Source organism: Malaclemys terrapin, chromosome 2 (assembly GCF_027887155.1).
Source record: "Malaclemys terrapin pileata isolate rMalTer1 chromosome 2, rMalTer1.hap1, whole genome shotgun sequence".
In the NCBI taxonomy this organism is placed as follows: domain Eukaryota; kingdom Metazoa; phylum Chordata; order Testudines; family Emydidae; genus Malaclemys; species Malaclemys terrapin.
In genome coordinates, this window is record NC_071506.1 from 68416806 (window position 1) to 68436941 (window position 20136).

Sequence of the window (20136 nt, forward strand, 5' to 3'; positions counted from 1 at the left end):
GTACACTCAGCACCTATCATGGTATCTCTAGGCATACAAACAAAAGTGAGAACAAAATCTAATACAGATCTTGCTCTGGAACTCTCTCTTCAAAGTTAGTAAACTACCTGGCTCTGTTATCAGTGGAAGGTTTCTTTGATCAAAGGCCTGTAAGTATCACAGAAAACACTTAATTGTACCAAAAACTGAGATGCCAGCTGTGATCAGCTCTTGCACAAAGTAGTTGTTTTCCATTAGACTTGCCTACAATTCAGGACATAGTCAGAACATCTCCTAGTGCTGCTAATGGTGAAGAAGTTTCAAGAAGGGAATTTTGAGGACCTTGCTGCACTTTCTTGAAGAAAATGGAAAACATGTATGGCACACTTCTCTTCTAATATACATTCCCAGTATGTGGTTTTCAGAGAGGTAGTAAAGCTGACTAACGTTGACCACCATCCAGAATGCAGAATCCAAATCCTCTAGACCTCTACCCCCAAAAAAGAACTAGAACTAGATTGAGCATCTCTTTATAATGGACTCAAAGCAAAAGCCCAAATTCAAAGCTCATCAAGCTTGGAGAAAGTTCAGATCTAGAAACAGTCTTCACAACCCAGTCCCATCTCTGCTGTGATGTATTATAAAGAGTGAGCAGACGCCTCAGTATCTTTTTCTGTATGGAAGTATGGATAAGACTCTACTCAAAAACTGCCCAAGCTAGTAAATAGAAAAGTAAAATACTTATGTGCTAGATAAGTACAGCCACAAACAGTTGTGCCACTGGAGATCATGGAAATGGCTGTGCAGCATACAGGACCAGGCAAGCATAGTGGCCCATGACACCTAATTAATTTTGGGGTGGAAAGGAAAAAAAGATAACAGCACAGTTACGTATTTTTCCTTCGCAGTGATCTCCTTGTACTACCTCTTCTTGTCAAGTGTCAGTGAAGTGTTTTCTCTTAAGTTTTCAGTGGTGGAAATGAATGTGCAAATGTCACTCTGCTTTGTACCATTTGAATCACATTGTCTGATTACTCTGTGCCCATCGTCTGTTTGTCCTATACCCAAGGTGGTTGGGTATTTCATTCTCACCTGGGAGACTGGGTCTCAGCCAATACATTGTAAGAATCATTCTGGATTTTGTTAGGTAATGAATCAATGACGTACAGCTGACTCCCTCCAGAACTACACATACAAATGAAAGGCTAACTTGTGCCATCTTTACTCCCAATGAGCAGTAAACTTACTTTGCAAGAAGCCTCAATGGGACTATTTGTGGAGTAATGTACTAAACAAGAATAAAGGTGGCATAATCTGGCCCAAAACCAGTTGTCAACTGTACAGTCCCCTTATACGAGGTTGATAAAATGATTTCCGGCATCATATAATCTCTAAAAAGAAGAGGAAGTAAATGCATCTTTACTAAGGGCCTTGCTGTATTACCAGAATAGTATTTTTTTCTAAGGAGTAAAAAGGTTCACCATTTAATTAGTTCATTGTAATTAAAGTAGTCATCTTATCATTTTTGACTGTTCAGATATCCTCAGTGATTACAATGATCAACACAAGGAAATACAGTGGTAGTTTACAGCAGTTAAAGTCCCATTTATTCAGTATTATCTGTTAAAACCTCTCCCAGAAAGTTTATTTTCCATATTCATCTCCATATCTGACTGCAAATGTTACTGTCATTGCTAATCAAAAAGCCATTTTTGGGCAGGGGTATTTCCAAATCTATTGTTAAATGATGTTTGCTGAAAAATAGTTTTTGGGTAGTTTTTGTTTGTTTAAACTAGACTTGCAACATATTTTAGTGTTTTTCAAATTCATAGCAATTTTTAATTAGGTTCAATACTTCATCAAAAACTAAAATAAATGCTTACCAGCATCGCCAAAAGGTAAGAGCAACAATTCCAGACTTTATGGATGAAATAGAAAGCCTGGCATAACATCTCCCCCTAGTGTTCTTAATGTATTTTTTACAATTTGAAAACATTTTCTCTTTCGAGATCATGATGTGCAGATGTTTTTTCAACACTTGACCCATAATTCCTGCTCTGTATAAATGTATAATTTGTATGTATGTCCCCTCCAGTGTAATTTGACAGAAGTTTATTTCAAAGAAAGTACTGCAATCTGTCTGCCAAACTATCAAACTTTTTATGTACAAATTACCTCTGAAACAATGTCATTGGGTTTCACCTGTTAGAGTTCAGAGAGAGGTTTCTCATACTGACTATAAGCAGCATGGTTTCACATCATTTACAAACACAACCATAAGCTGGAAACTCCCACTACCTACAGTTCTATCCTTACTTCTTGCCATTCTCAACCTTCGTAGTCTGTGGAAGATAGCCAGTTCTCCATAAGCTCCTCAAGAGGCAGCCAGCTGGTCCACCCTCCTCTGCTGTTTAGTCAACCAAACTAGACTTACTCTTAAGTGCACAGAAAAGATGTTGGGAAGTGGGTGACCAACCAGCCCACCCCTTTCTACAGAAGTGAAACACAAATTGCTTCATTGGGTTCTCCTGTTCCTTCTGTTTAGCAAGTTTGCCTCCTAGTTTACTGATAAGTCACAGAGGCAGGTGCATTTTGTTAACTCCAGCAAGAGTAGAAGCGGGGTGAGACCCTCTCTCTCTAAGCCTAAGGCAAGTAGAAGCAAAGACAGAAGAGATCCTGCAGGATAACCCTCAGCGTGTCCAAGTTTGGGGCAAAAGCTTAGGCTGAAGTTTGTTCTATTATTGTTATTTGAATCACTGAAAATCAAAGCCCAGAAAGGGGTAATTTTGAACTATATCCAGTGAGTATACCCCCTTCAGAGAAGGCTAGGACTCCAGCTGCTTTCAAAGATGCTTATTCAGACTAGGAGCAACCACCAAGCTCTCATGTTCTCTGTTTCAATTGTGGTCAACGGGTACATATACAAAAATTCTATCCTGTGCCAGAGTGTGACTATGGTTGGGGAAGTATGTGGTCTTGCTGTGGTCACTGGGTCAAGGGCTCCCACTGAGTATACTGCACTTGTGCAGCTAGAAAAGAGGATGGTATCCAGTCTAATGGTTTCAGGTATGGCCAAACATTAGTGTGGGAGGGCTTTGTCAGAGATGATTTACTGAATGGGTTCTGATGACTAAAGTTCACTTGTGTCCAATGGAAAACAAATGAAGGGGTCAGTTGAATTGGGAAGAGGGGTACTTTTCTAATCCCACTGACTAGATAATCTCAGAAGTATTGTGCCAATGGTTTTTTTTATTCATATAAGACCTTTGCATTTTCTCCCCTTTGGTAGGAACTTTCCCACATGTGGGAATATTTTCAAATTAAATGCTCATCAAAAACTGTTTAAGAATGAAGTCAGTCATTCTCATCCCCTTTCTCAGTGACGACAATGACATCTTCAGTATCACTCTACTGTGTAAATTCAAGTGTACTCCACTTTAGATTCTAAGTTTTGTTATGGTTCTGAATCTGGTAAAGTGATCTTTCCATTCTAGCTATTCTGTGGGTTTAGTCAAACAGTTTTGTGCAGGGATGAAATCAGGTTCAAAATTAGTCAACTTCTGACCCAGTAATGCAACAAAGGTAAAAAAAAAAAATCACACAAAACGTTGCTTTCTTTTAACACTAAAGGAGGAACTTTAGTGGAATAAAGAGTAACAATATTATTTGTAAAGTTTCTCTCTTTGTGTGTCAGAATAGTATTTCAGCCTAGAACGTTCTTGAGATCTCTTTCTGCCTGGACTCCTACTAGAATTTTAAAGAAACACTACAGATCTTTACAATGAGAGTCTCATTATTTGGTAAGCTGGATAAAGCCTAAGTAAATATATAATGAGGAATAATCATGTTAAGAGGGACTAAAAGTTCAAACAGTCCCTTTTCAGTTCTAACTCCTATGACTCTTTAATTTTAGTTAGACAAAGCCCCAGCACTTTATATTTCTAAATGTATCATATGAAAAAAAAATTGCATTATGAAAAAAATACAAATAATACTATCAGAATTTGAGTGAATAATTGGAACAGCCTCTCCCCTCCCCAATAAATTAGGATAAAATAGTCAGTTAGGGCCATATCCTACATTTCTGGCTTGCTCAAAACTCTCATTAAAGCCATTTGAAGCTTTGGGTGCACAAGGAAATCAGGAAAAAGACCAAAAATTGGTTCCCGCTACTGCAAGCCCTAATATTTTTGGCCCCAGTAGTGTAGTCCTTTTGCATGCAAAACTCCCATTGATATTGAGGGTCTTTTAGAAACTGCAAGATCAGACTTTTTCTTAGTATGGGTTTAGCTTGATATTATATTGATTATGAAGAATATTGGCAGAAAGTTGTTTGAGCTAATTACCTAACTCCAGTATCTCTCTTTCTCAAATGAAATAATGGGATTATATTAGTCTGTAAATTTTGCCATCCTAACTCCTGACACAAAATATGAAACTGATCAATAATTGTGGCCTAATATTTCTGTTTATAAGCTACAGAATAACAGACTATCTGAATCAAAATTTAAACATGTAATAGTGACTACTTCAAGGTTTATGAAAGTTCACAAGTTTGAAGACATTCTTAGTTTGATAAAGATGTTTCTGCCTCATGAGTTCCTAAGTCACTTCACTAGAGAATTTGATTCTGACCATATCCAAAGCTATTAAAAACAGACAGTTTAGTTTAGGATTCCTATAGGATTTTAAAAACAAGACCCTATAGATTCTGTGCAGGCTAGTGAGAAACATAACTTAGACACCATATCGTTGGTAATATATTTGGTTACTGACAAGACACTGATCTCTGTGGTTTCTAACAACCAGCTAAACATCTCCATTTAGATGGATGCTACTTCATTCTAGAACAGCAAACTACTGTTGGTATAAATAATTATCTGGATGAAGAAAATATGATGGATTTTAATTGGCGACAACACAGGGCCTTCCCAGGTTCTCCCTAACACTAATGTATCAGTTCAGGAAGAAAGAATCAAAATCTCCTCTAAACACCGAATTTTCAGCTATGGCTCCTTGTATAGCACAGTAATGCTGGGAAAAAAGTCACATTTGACAGAAGAATTCTCAACTCCAATACTTGAAGCAGCACTTAATAGACTTAAAGGACAAATGGTCCAATCCTGGCAGCTGCTGCATGCCCACCTGGCACCTCATTGAAGTCAGCTTGTGTACTGGACGCCCAGTGTTTTAAAAAAGGAGTTCCAAGGTGTATGCACAGGAAATTCCAGGCAATTGTGTGACTTTGGTTGTGTAATTTTGCCTAAATGAGCAATTACATATTCAAGGGGCAGCTCCTCAGCTGGTATAAGTTGTCATAGCAACATAGGGCTATGACAGTTTACAGCTGTTGAGAGTTTGCCCCCAAATGTCTAGGTAAGCCTCTCAGTCTTTTACAGGTTCAGTCCTCATATGTACAAATAAAGGCTTGTTAGTTTGCATATAATGTTACACATGAATTATAGCCCTTTTAAAAATAACTTTTAATGGACTGAACCATTTTATTTATTTTTGAAGTAAATAAAGAAAAACACAGGAGATACTATGTAATCTGGAGTAAAGTGTCTAGGAATACAAACCAGGTGAGAGCGCTTAGGTTCAACCTCTGACTAGAGTGTATCTTTTTCAGTGTTTCTGAAGCATGCTGTAAGGAATCAACATGGGGGATATTGATCTCTGTCTATTCCCCATTTGTCATGTCTCTGCCTCAGTGGTTACATTTCCCTGTTCCTTAACCTCTCCCTGATGACTCACTTTGAGCCCCAAGGATACACCACAACGTTTATGCTCTGTTTGAACAAGTTTCCTAAAGTATTTTAACTTGACCTTTAAACCATCTAAAAGAAAGACCCAGAGTATGTGTTGACAGTTGTGATTCACAGAATTAAATGAAGGCTTCAATGTGAGGCTTAAATCCTTAGGACTATTGTAAAAAACAAAAATTCTCACTGAACCAGAATTCCATTAGGAATATAGAGACAAGGTGGGTGAGGTAATATCTTTCATTGGACCGAGTTCTGTGAAAGAGACAGGCTTTTGAGCTTCCACAGAGCCAGGGGTGTTGGAACAGTTTTTTAGAGTGGGGGTGTTTAAAGTCACTGAACAAAATTGTAAACCTAGTATATGATGGAACCCACTTCAAGCCAGGAGGAGTTGCTGCACCCCCAGCACTCCTAGTTCCAGCACCCCTGCACAGAGCTCCTCTTCTTAGGAATAAATTCATTTGGTCACTAGGTGTCAGCCTTTCCCATACCTGTGGGAAACAGACTGGGCAAGCAGAAATGTGATTCTCCACAATTCATATGAGTGCCCTGAGCCATGTGCCTTTGTTTGTTTGTTTTTGCATCAGATGGTTACATAAATGACTTGTGGAGCTGTCTGCACTGAATTTGCACTGCATAATGTAAAATTTGCAAACCTCAGCTTGGAATCTCTATTACTTAAAACAAAACTTAGGGGCTGCATTTTCCTGTCACGGTGGGGAATTAGAAGTGAAAAGTTGAGACTGATCAGAAGTTACATTTCTGAAACAATGAAATAGGGAGTAACAGCCAGAAAAATCAGAGGATATTACCAGTGTGCGATTATTGCCAACCTTCTGAATTTTATTCTGACTTACAGTATTTGGTGTTTTTCCTAAAGCCTCAGCTCCTGGAGACATGCCATCATGCGAGAATCTTCGCTTTTGCTTTTTTTAAAAAGTAATTTTCTAGTCCTCTGGGTTGTGGAGAAAAGCTTAGAAATTTGACCCCTGAAGGGTAGAAAACTAGAAGGTAATAAAAAGAACCCAATATTTATTTTTAAAATCTCCTGGCTTTGTGGTCTGAGTCATTATTTTTGAACATTTGTGGTCAGCAATAGTGTAGTAACCAAAAGCAAATGAATAATTTTAAAATAAAGCAGACCTAGAGAACTATTGTCTAAAATTGTTCATATATTTAGTTTTTGAAATTTTTCTTTAAAGAGATCCTATTGCTTATGTTCTTAACACTATCTGTATGTATATCCCACTAAAAACAAAGTTTCATCATCCAAGTTTCAGAGTAACAGCCGTGTTAGTCTGTATCCGCAAAAAGAAGAACAGGAGTACTTGTGGCACCTTAGAGACTAACAAATTTATTAGAGCATAAGCTTTCGTGGACTACAGCCCACTTCTTCGGATGCATGTGCATTGTGTTCCTAAAAGTGACTGTAGAAGACTCACCAACTGGCACCCCGCTCTTGTGGCTGGGTGTGGCATTGCAGGAGCCTTCTCAGTAACCTCTGCCAAATGCCTGTCAGGCTGACTGACAGTCCACTTCTTGTGACTTGGGCCTCCAGCCTGGTCATGTTCTGTCCCACCCTTCTGGAATATGAGTGTCCCAAATGAATAATGGACTGTACACACTAATCATCAATAGGATGTCTTCTGCCTCTCAAGGGCTTCCTCTTTCCATTCCATGCTTCTGTCAGACTGTTGACTGTAGGGCTTCTCCCAGGCATCTCAATCAAATTCAAAAGCAACTTGTGCCCCCTCATGCCGGGGTTTGGGCATTTAATCCATCCTGGGGCCTCCACAATTCTCCCTTCCTCTGCAGAACACAGACTATAATCTCCCTGGAGTCTTACCCCTATTTCATAGCCCACCCCAAAAGCTAACTCCACTCCTGCAGCTTCTCTGTGGTTTCTCCCTCTCAGAAGAGAGAGCACCAGACCCCTTCTCTCCTGGGTCTCCACCCACCTGCATCTCTCTTCACTGTTCTGAACTCATTCCTTCATGAAAAAGACACAGCTATTCCACAGCTGGATCTGATAGCATATGTAGTCTACACACCCACCAGGTGTAAACTGATGAATTAATTAAGCCCGTTGACTCTTTTTAACCCTTTCTCCACCAGTGTGGGGTGTATACCCCATCACAGTGACATGTATGCTATCTAATGAGAGGTAAGCACCTAGGCCTAGCTCCTCAAGATAGTATTTAGATGCCTAATTTCCATTCATTTCAAGGAGAGGTGGGTACCTACATACCTTTGAGGAGGTGGGTCCTGATCCCTTGTTAACAGGTTAAGTTCTTGGAGGTTCTACAACCTCATTGTTTGACTTGTGTTCTTTTAAAAAAAATCCTATTATATTATTGTAGTTATCCACGATGTGCTATCCTTTTAAAGCTCAACAGAAGTGTACTGCGCAATCTTGGCTTTTGCCGTGTATCTCAGATGGTGTTGAACAATGCTAATAGCTATTTTTAAAAGTGCTTTGAGGTATTATTTTTCCTAGTTTCTATTTAAGTATTTTTTTCCAAGCAGTATTTGTGTAAAGCATTATTGGCATTCAGTGGCTTGCTGGGTTAATACAAACCATTTATTCAAGTAATGTAAAAGGAATCTTATCGTGTCCCTGCCAGAATCCTGCAGGGTTGGAGTGGGTGGACAATGCCATAGAGCTGCTCATTTCCCTGACTTTGCCCCCTCCCAAAGCACACAGCCCAGTGATCACAGACACCTCTCTGTCATCCATTGGAGTCATGCGCAGTTCTGAGGGCTATGGTTTTCCCCCTGTCCACTTACTGAACTATGTAATCCAGACTAGTAGTCACTGCTAAATACAGAAAAGTGCACATTAGCCACACCTTTCCCTGAAATGTTGTTGATGCTGAGGAAGTCTGCCTGGGAAATAAAGGAAAACAGATGATTATAATATAATGTTAACTTAGTTTCTTTTGTTTCTTCCCTTTTTTTTTTTTTAAATCCCATTCATTCTCCTTCCATCTCAGACTCATTTGATGCTTCCCCTATTAAATAGAACACTGGACTGGGATTCAGGAGTCCTGGGTTCTGTTCCCAAGCATTGCCACTGCCCTGCTAGGTGACACTGGGAAAGTGACTTTGCCTCTGTTTCCTCTCTGCAAAATGGGGATAATGATACCAACTTCCTTTGTAAAACACTTTAAGATCTGCTTATGAAAAGCACTAGAAGAGCTAGGTATTATTTTCTCACAAATTCCTGGATAGTCTTTCTTCTTCATTTTTTGCCTCTTTCATCCTTCATAGTCACCCTCATTCTATTTCCACCCTCTTGTTTCTCTCCCCACCACGCCATGATCCCTTTGTTCTGTTCTCATGCTGCCTTGCCATGTTCTATAATCCCTCTTTTCCCTTCTCTCAGTTGGACTCCCTCTTGGCCCAATTCTTGTTCTCCCTCGACTGGTGCAAAACTACATTCTTCCTCTTTGCCTTATATGGCCAACTATAGCTGCCAGAGGATGGGTGTCATATTTCTCTTCTTCCCCACTAGAGAGATGCTGCTATTGCAACTGTTCAGAGTGGTGGTGATGATGACGGCAAGGAGAAACGAGAAGATGCCATCCTGCACCTAGTGCTGGAGGCTGAACTGGCAGCTCACAGAAGAAAGTTGCTCAGTTTCAGACAACCAGATGATGGGAGTCTAGGTGCATCCAGCAAAATACAGCTCAGTCACTGCACCTCTCAACATTCCAAGACCTGTGACTATGGGGTTTGAGAGCTCAAAAAGGCCATTTACAAGGGCAGGAGCCTTTCGTGAATATTTGCTATTCAGTCTGTGATTTGCTTTAACTCTCTGTCCAGTAGAACGTAAGGAAGTTGTGAACCTCCTAACAGTTGAAAATAGCCATGAGCTAATTGACACCCTTGTTGGATGAGATCATAGACTCTACAGCACCAATGAGGAAACTAGAATGAATCTTAGATCTTTGGTTTCCAAGGCCATAAGGGTTGGTTGGTTGGTATGTCATCCCCTTGCAGAATGCTGAGGTAGGCCAGCTCCTGGTGGTGGTGTTCTATTCATTACTCAGTATTCAAAATTCCAACATCTGAAAACCAGGAAATGCACAACCCAAGCAACCGTAACCCTGCCCTCTTTCAGCATGCCCCAATGCACCCCATTAATGCACACACCTTTACTCTGCCAACCATTCTTCACCTACCTTTACAATCCATTCACCTCACCCAAAGGATTCCATCAAATACTATGCGGGGAGGGGGAAGTTGCCCACACCATCTTCCCTCTGTTCCCCTGGAGCTAACAGTAACCCATGGGAATTATTTGCATACAGTCAGTCAATGTGTTAGGTGTTCCTATACTCAATGGTGAAGTCAGTGGTTGGGCCTGCTTAGGAAAAATGTGTTTGCAAGCTGATGTGTGGCTAAGTCTAAGGTGCGTGACAGAACTAATATGAGATCTATATTTTGCACCCCAAGATGTGTGTGAGCAAAGGGAAGATGCATGTGTACCTTTATAGCCAATATACATTATTATTTCAATGCATAATTGTTTGTTATATATTTAGCAAGGTGCAGAGGTTTTTTCATCTGCATGTTCTCCAGGTAAAATGAGTGGTATGGGTCAGGTGTAGCTGGTCCTGAACGGTGGAGGTAGAGTTGGCTGTGTGTGGTAGGTGTGTTTGCAAAATCTGTGGATTACTTTGGGGTGTGTGACAGAGTTGTGATTACTATTAAGGCTATCAATTAATCGCAGTTAACTCATGCAATTTAACTAAAAAAAATAAATTGCAATTTAAAAAGTTAATCACAATTAATCACACTGTTAAACAATAGAATACCAATTGAAATGTATTAAATATTTTTGGATGTTTTCTACATTTTCAAATATATTGATTTCAATTACAACACAGAATACAAAGTGTACAGTGGTCACTTTATATTTTTTTACTACAAATATTTGCACTGTAAAAAACAAAAGAAATAGTATTTTTTAATTCACCTAATACAAGTACAAGCAATCTCTTTATCATTAAATTTGAACTTACAAATGTAGGATTATGGTTAAAAAAAACCTGCATTCATAATAAAACAATGTAAAATGTTAGAGCCTACAAGTCCACTCAGCCCTACTTCAGCCAATCGCTCAGACAAACAAGTTTGGTTACAATTTACGAGAGATAATGCTGCCTACTTCTTGTTTACAATGTCACCTGAAAGTGAGAAAAGGCGTTCACATGGCACTTTGTAGCCGGCATTGCAAGGTATTTACATGTCAGATATGCTAAACATTCATATGCCTCTTCATTCTTCGGCCACCATTCTAGAGGACATGCTTCCATGCTGCTGATGCTTGTTTAAAAAAAAAAAAAAAAAAAAATGCATTAACATTCATGACTGAACTGTATGTCTCCTGCTCTATTTTACCTGCATTCTGCCATATATTTCATGTCATAGCAGTCTTGGATGATGACCCAGCACACATTCGTTTTAAGACCACTTTCACAGCAGATTTAAAAAAATGCAAAGGTACCAATGTGAGATTTCTAAAAATAGCTACAGCACTCGACCCAAAGTTTAAGAATCTGAAGTGCCATCCAAAATCTGAGCAGGATGAGGTAGGGAGCATGCTTTCAGAAGACTTAAAAGAGCAACACTCAGATGTGGAAACTACAGAACCCGAACCACCAAAAAAGAAAATCAAACTTATGGTGGTGACATCTGACTCAGATGATGAAAATGAACAGGCGTCGATCCGCTCTGCTTTGGATCATTATCGAGCAGAACCCGTCATCAGCATGGACGCATGTCCCCTGGAATGGAGATTGAAGCATGAAGTGACATATGAATCTTTAGCGTCTCTGGCACGTAAATATCTTGCAGCACTGGCTACAAGAGTGCCATGTGAACGCCTGTTCTCACTTTCAGGTGACATTGTAAACAAGACATGAGCAGCATTATCTCCTGCAAATTGTAACCAAACGTGTTTGTCTTAGCGATTGGCTGAAGTAGGACTGAGTGGACTAGCAGGCTCTAAAATTTTACATTGTTTTATTTTTTAATGCAGTTTTTTTAGTACATAATTCTACATTTGTAAGTTCAACTTTCATAATAAAAAGAGATTGCTTGTACTTGTATTAGGTGAATTGAAAAATATTATTTCTTTTGTTTGTTTTTTTCAGTGTAAATACTTGTAATCAAAAAATATAAAGTGAGCACTGTACACTTTGTATTGTATTGTAATTGAAATCAATATATTTGAAAATGTAGAAAATAATCCAAAAATATTTAAATAAATGGTATATTAACAGTGCAATTAATTGCACAATTAATTTTTTAAATCTCACGATTAATCGCAATTAATTTTTTTAATTGTTTGATAGCCCTAATTATTATGAGAGATCAGCACCCTCTTGTGTGTGAGGAAAGGGCAGAGGTGCATGTGTACCTTTAGGACAGACTCAGATTTTAAGAAAAACAGTGAGGTGTCCGGTGGCACTTTAAAGACTAACAGATTTATTTGGGCATCTGTCTCCATGCATCTGAAGAAGTGGGTTTTTTACCCACGAAAGCTTATGCCCAAATAAATCTGTTAGGCTAGGTCTACACTACCTGCCTGAATCGGCAGGTAGAAATCGATCTCTCGGGGATCAAATTATCGCGTCTCGTCGGGACATGACAATCGATCCCCGAATCGACGCTCTTACTCCACCAGCGGAGGTGGGAGTAAGCACCGTCGACGGGGAGCCGCAGAGGTCGATTTTGCCGCCGTCCTCACAGCGGGATAAGTCGGCTCAGATAGGTAGAATTCAGCTACGCTATTCGCGTAGCTGAATTTGCGTATCTTAAATTGACCCCCCCTGTAGTGAAGACCTGCCCTCAGTCTTTAAGGTGCCACCAGACTTTTTGTTGTTTTTGTGGATACAGACTAACACTGCTACCCCTCTCATACTCTGATTTTAAGGCCAGGAGGACCATCATGATCATCTAGTGACCTCCTGCACAGTGCAGGACAGAGAACCACACCCACCCATTCCTGTAATAGACTCATAACATCTGGCTGAGTTACGGAAGTCCTCAAATCATGATTTAAAGACTTCAAGTTACAGAGAATCCACCATTTACACTAGTTTAAACCTACAAGTGACCCATGCTGCAGAGGAAGGTGAATTCCCCTCCAGGATCTATGCCAATCTGACCCAGGGAAATTTCCTTCACAATGTATCATTTCTTTGCAGAATTGTATGGGTTATGTCAGTAGCAGGGTATAGGGCTTCACTACAAATGATACTGTCACAGTGAGGTGGAGCATGAGAGGATTCTAATGCTTTAATGATGGAATCTTGTGGATGTAGTGAATAGAATGTAAAAAGAGGTGAGGAACTTGTACATTTCAGCACCTGGGGGGTTAGCAGAGCAAGTGTGTGTGTTAATGGAACGTATTATGGCAGTGTTGAAAGAGGGCAGAGTTAAGGACGCAAGGATTGTGCATTTCATGGTTTTCAGAAGTTTGAGTTTTGTTCAGCTTAGTGTTCTCCCCACTACTGTATCAGCCCTGGTCCCCCAAACAGTGAATGCATCTCTCATAAGTCTTCGCTCCCTTGTACACAAATGTTTCTTCCCCACCCCACTTCTATAACTCGATTCACATGCAGCCCCCAGCGTGAAGGACTACTGTGTTACAACAGAATGCTGTTCCTAGTCATGGTTCAGAATGGTTGGATTGTGGAGTTTCTGGCAGGGCCAGCAAGAGAAGTCAGACTGGGTTTCTGTTCCAAAATACTGACAGTTGTATTTTGAGAGAAAGATCTCCAACCCTTGTCAAATAGGTATAATCCATCTCTGAGAAACAGTGAAGTGTCACTGTTTGTAATGTTTCTATACAATACAGTACACATTTTCTGGCCAGCCACAAACCCTCCAATTTCCTGATTAACAATCTAACACTTAAATTAGCTTCCATATTGTGGCTGTTGCAATTATTCAGACATTCAGCTAAATCAGGGAAAATTGCCACAGCTCTTGGACACACATCTCTGATGCCATCCAAAGCTGCTCTCCTACATTGTGTGAGGTGTACACGAAGAATAAAGCCCATACCATTACTGCCCAAGTGAATCACTATATCATCCAGTAGATCACAGGCTCTTAAGTCACCGGTTAGATGCTGATGAGTGGGCAAACATGATGCCAATGCAGCCAACCTCTCTCCACCTGAATCAGCCATAGTCAGCAATCCCCGTGTCAAGGTGTACTGTAACTGTACTCCATGCTCTACTGCAAATTTCTGCAAGCTTGTGATCCAGGAATTGCCCAGAATCCACATGTGTGGCAAGCCCCAGGCATTAATTTTCCCTCGGAGGTCAAGGTACCTGCGCTGTCTGATCCAAACCTCTGCACTATGTTTCTTTAGAAACACCACATCTACCCACCCCAAGGTCAGGAAGTAGCCACTTGTCTGCCTTCTCTCTGGGCTAGTAACATATACAGATTTTCTGAAACGATTAATCCAAGATTTGCCTACCACCGGCCCTCATGTTTTGTCTCTTCCACAGCCACAACCTCCTTTCCCGGTCTCTCCACTGACTGACCCACCCACACAAAGTCCTGTCTTTAGCTCCCCCCTACACAATATAACAAATTTTGGTTAGATCAGCTGTTGACTATTCTGCTGTGTTCCCAGTAAATAGCTTCGTAAAATAAAAACACATTGTATTAAAACAGACAACTTACTGCAAGCATTATGAGTTATTAAATCTTTTGTACATCTGTGCAATAAAGTCTGGGCTAGAAGTGTCAGGGGAGTGGGGTTTCACAAGGGCAATGGCATCAGCACATTGTCCTGAGCTACCCAGCCAAGCATGAAGTGGCTGCATGGAACTCCTCTCATGGTTTTATTCTTTATTGGTTCATGCACACTGTAATCCTTCCACACTGCACGTCTACACAAGCAAAGAAGTGAACATGTTCTTAAATACTACTTACTCACAGTTTGGGTTCCCCAAAGACTCAGTGGGTGTCATGTACCACCTTGGGTAAAAATAGAGGCCATTTTGACCCACATCACAGCCATAGTTTGATCTCTACTTCTGTGCAAAACAAAACAAAACAAAAAAAACCCACACCACACCCAGAAACTTTTCTAAAAGTTGCTATTTGGTGGGGGGAAAGGAGCTTATATCCAGTGGTGGATTAATGCACAGGTGTAAGCATGTGAACTCACCCGGCAGCGCCTCCTGCTGGTCATCTCAGGGAATTAGCTCACCAGCCTCCGGAGTGCCCTCTGCAGGCCAGTGTCCCACTGCCACTTGGCCCCAACGTCTCTCCCAGGACTCAGGTGCCCCGTTATCTGGGATGCTGCCCCCTGGCAGTACACCCCTCAGTCTCAGGGTCTCCCCTCCCTGGGGAACCCCCACCCACTATCCCCACCTCACCTCAGTCGTAGGCTACTGCCAGTCACCAACTAGCCCCCACTCCCTGGGGCAGACTGCAGTATAAGCCACTCATCACAGGCAAGGGAGTTTTGGACCTGCTGCCTTTCTCTACAACCCAGTACCTCTATGGGGCCTTAGACAAGGCCTTGCAGCCTGGGGAGTTGCCAGCCTGGAGCTCCCCAGCCCCTCTGGTCTTTCCCCAGCCCTGCCTTACTCTAGGTACCCTGAGCTTCCCAGCAGCTAGGCCCCTCTCTCTGAAAGCAGAGAGTGACTATGTCAGCGCCTGGCTTCACTGGCCTTTATAGGGCCATCTGGACCCTGATTGGGGCGTGGCCCCCAGCTGAGGCTGTTTACCCCAATCTGCCCAGCTTTTCCCCTGCCACAGCCCTCTCCCAGGGCTGTTGTTAACCCTTTCAGGCCAAGAGCCGGTGACTACCCTGCTACAACGGGCCCCCTGGGCTCATGCCCAGGGGCCCCAGCAAGAGCACTGGAACCTGGGTAGAAGTGGGGGGTGGAGGGCTGCTACTGGTGCTGGAACTGTGGCCCTGCCCCCTGTTCGTCCTCTTCCCTCTGAGGCTCCATGCCCTGGCCAGCCCGAAAGCCAGAGCTGGGCCATGATAAGAGCCGTCCAGGGAGCCGAGGCTGCTGTGAGGAGCCCCAGAACCTCCGCCTGTTCTGGGCAGGGACCAGGGTGCCTGAGAGCAGCCCCTAGCCTGCATCCCCACTTCCCGGGGCAAACCATTGCTCCAGTCCGGCCTCCTGCCCCCTCTCCAGGGCCTGCAGTCACGCTCTGTGGTGAGAGGATGCCCTGCCCCAGCTGAGAGGCTGTGGGGAGCCCCAGGAAGTTCATAAGCAGCGAGGAGCCAGGCAGGAAAGACTCCTCCGGAGTAGCTCCCGCTGCTACTGGCCTGGCCTCAGCAGCTGCCCCACTCCACCCAGGCTCACTCAATGCCTGCACCTGGTTCCCGCTGCCAGGCTGTTCGCACTGGGTCCCTCCTGTTCCCGGTAACCTGCCTGAGGCAGCAACCACGTGCAGCACTGCTCCTCCTGTTGCCTCTGGCCCAAGGCCTGTAGTTTGGGGGGGAAAACGCCTCCCCCACCCTATCCAAATTATGCCCAGGCCTGCCCAAAGCTACTATACCCATGTTAAAAAGTGGGGGGCCATGTGCCCCTTGACTCCCCAGTTATGGTACCCCTAGGCACCCTGGCTGTGAGCACCCAAATGTTATTTGTGCTCGGACCACCAATAAATCTTAATCAGCCTTTGCTTATATCTCTGCAACATCTAGCTCAAATGATTCCTTTGAAATTTGGGTCACTAACCTTATCCCACACAACCTCTTCAGGCATACAAAATTACAACCAAGCATGTCAGTTTTGGAAGACTTACGAAGGTCAACTTTTAAACAGAAATCTTGGCTGAACCTTAACTATACAAGCCAGATGCAAAAATGATCATGTCAAGTCTTATGATCACCCCTCTAGAGCTCCCCTTGATCCTCAGTAAACCCAAAGCCCATTACCCTGTGATTCCATTACCCAAGCAGATGTCAGCATGCACCCTGAAATCCACAAGAATAATAATAACTAGAAGACTTAACAGCAATACAGAACCCACCCCAAACAACTCAGTCACAAAAAATATAACCATATATTTATCTATGAATAGCTGGAACTTGTGCACTAGCGCCAGGAGCTAAAGGAGTTTAGAAAGTTTAGAGTCTCCATGGAAGACAGCAACTGGGGCAAGAAACCTTTAACACTGGGCAAGGATCAAGGAATTGTGTAAAGAATATAGCTCTATATAAAACACAACAGGGTAAATTAAAATGAGAGATTAGTATTAATGCAATATTAAGTGATATTTCAACCTTGGGACAAATGCTAAAGCTGGGTCTGGAACACAAAGGTTAGCCATTTAACACACAGCACTTTGTTTTTTCTTAACTGCAAATGTTTAATATATTAATGCTGTTAAATGTCCGATACATACAGGATGCATAACATCTCCAATTTAACATTGCGGGGACAACCTTAATATATGAGATACCCCAATTTTTGAGCACTTGATAGTTCAGACTTCACTTTGCATTAGCACTTTCTTTGATCTATAATTTTGCATATTTAAGTTTTAACTATAGCAAAGAAAATTAAGAAGCAATGGGAAATTACGATCTTAACTGATCACTTTTGTATAACTTCCTGTAGCTCGAATATCAATTGACAATATTGGCATATGGCCAGTGAAGATTCAGGATTAATCTATTCGTTTACACATCTATACCCACTTCTTAAAAGCACTGCATGCCAATTGAATTTTTTGTTGCAAAACATAAGGACTGAGCAATCAAACCAATAAAGCCTCGTAAACACCCTTCTTAGTCTGAAGCAATTATCTTAACTGTACAAATGCACAAAAGAGGAAGAGGCACATTTGAGTTACAGCTTCACTTAAAGTCCACAGTAGGTATAGTACTAATTGACTAATGTTAACAACAAAGTGAAGTCCATCTTATCTCACAAGAGCCAGATGTTTCAGAAGTGGAAAGTGAGTACATAATTGTACAGAAGTCATTTTGATTTCAGTATTTTGTCAGAGACTAGCTTTTTCAAGGAAGTATACAGGAATAAAATGTTACCCTCAACACTTCATGGCACAAATGAAATTGTTTTATTCTGGGGCTACCTGATAAATGCCTTTCCTGTTAAGGCAGAGTCAATACACTTGCCATGCAAAACATTGTTGCATATGAAAAAGCCTAACAAAACAGGAAACCCAATGCAATCATTTATCTTATGAATGTAAAAACATGTGCACATTCTTAACATAAGTAAACATAATGGCCATACATGCCAATGCTGGTTTTCTCCACGTGCAAGAGAACTTGATCAGCATATTGAAGACATTCCATTGCAGAGCAGTTTGTTACGGATTTATTTATTTGTTGATAACTCACTTGTGCTTTTGATAAGTCTATACTATGTTGCCAGGAGACTTGTGCTTCTGATGAGATAAAATTACAAACGGGAATTCTTTTATAGCCTTGTCACTCTTTAGTTAGTAAATAAAATAGGAACCACTGCTATTAAATACTAGCTACTGAAAACAGAAAAAGACAAGCAGAGCATATTTTAAATAAGGCAATTTACAGCCTTCTCTGCCCCCTCCAAGTGTAAGTGGATAGAAGATCACCTTTATAAGTTAGAATGACCGGATTTTGTGGAACGTGGCTGTTTTGGCTCCAAGGTATTTGCAGCATTATAATATCAAGACCAGGATACAGCTGCCTTGTGACTAAGACGATGTTCACTGAATAAGTGCTATCCAATCACTATACGTCACCAGACATCTGTTTCCTGTTTTCATTCTTTCCCTGTTATCATTTTATCCGAGTTACCCCTTCACCTGAAGGCCATTTAAAAATCTGCTACAATTGAAGTACATGTGTCTATATCAGACAGTGAGTTAAAAAATAAAAATAAAATAAATCACTTACCAGGAACATCTTGTTAATCTTATTACAAAAAGCTAAAAGTTAAAATAAAGTCACTTTTAAAATACACAATGATACATAAACACTGGTCTTCCCTAAAATGACTAACTTCCTTCTTTGTTTCCAGTTAAGTAGCTTTCCTGTTGAGTACCACCACCTCCACAAAGTACAATTGTGAATTGATTCATAAAAACAGAAACATTATGGCACAAATAAGGGAAGGCAATAAATATTCTCTCCCCGTTGTGCCTTCCCTCCCCAAAAATGGAGCAACTAGTATTGTAGAAACAATAAAAAAGGTGTCACTTGTCATTTAAGTTTCCAAACCAACAATCATCAGGATGCAGAACAGGATACCTCTCAAATGAGAAATTTATTTACTCCGCATTCAAGTTAACACCAGAAGCTATGTTTTTTGGAACAAGGGATTACTTTTAAAGAACATGCCAAAAAAGTTGTGCACCTTATAAAAATGCTCACTTTAACGGCATTGAGACCCAATTCCTGCTATTCATGTTCCAGTTTTACATCAGTGTTTTGGAATATTCCAGCTTCTTTTAACAAACTGCAAACTGGGGGTGGGGGCAATCAGTTATTTCTTAGCATCTAGTGCACATTGAGCAGCGACAATGGAAACTTGCAGGTTAGTTTGGTAATGTCAACTTGATTCCACCAGAGATTTTGTCAAAATCAGTGAGATTTCACTGGGAGTGGGGGGAAGCGTGAAAAAGGTTTCTCTCATTTAGTTTGTGACTCGACCTGATCCTATTAATTGAGCAGCCCAAAAAGCTGGATTGATAAACAAACACCAAGTTTCATCCAGCTCTCCACTCTGAAAAAAAGGGGATGGGGGTGGGGGAGCGGAGAAGAGGAAGGTGAGAAAAGAACATTTTCTAAAGCATACAGCAGGGGGCTTGGAACCTATGGGATTGGACTGGGGGAGCAAAGGAGGGTTTTGGCAATCAGAAGCTTGTCCTAGGATAAGGGATGGTTTGATAGCTAAAGGAGACTATACTGAGGATTTCTATACAGAAAATTAGATTGGGAAAGAGGGATGTTGTTCATATAGCTCTTGGCATAGGTGCTGGAACTAGGGGTGCTACCACACCCCCTGGCTTGAAGTTGTTTCCATCACATACAGAGTTTACAGTTTGGTTCAATGGCTCTCAGCACCCCCACTATAAAAATTGTTCCAGCACCCCTGTCTCTTGGTCTTCCGGACTTTCTTTCTGGCATGTTTCCTTTTCGTCTCTGCAGAGATATCCAACAGTCTTTGTCGTCCCAATTCAGGACAAGAGAGTGATAAAATATGGGTTTCCCCATCGGATAAAAATTCCGTTTCTTAACTAGCTAATTAGCATCAGTTTTAATTATAATTTTCAGCTACCTAATGTTGGGGGGATGTAAAAATCACTAAGTGAAATAGGGCATCTTCAGAACAAAGCAGGAAGACAAATATTTCATGCTATCTGTTCAACACTTGAATTT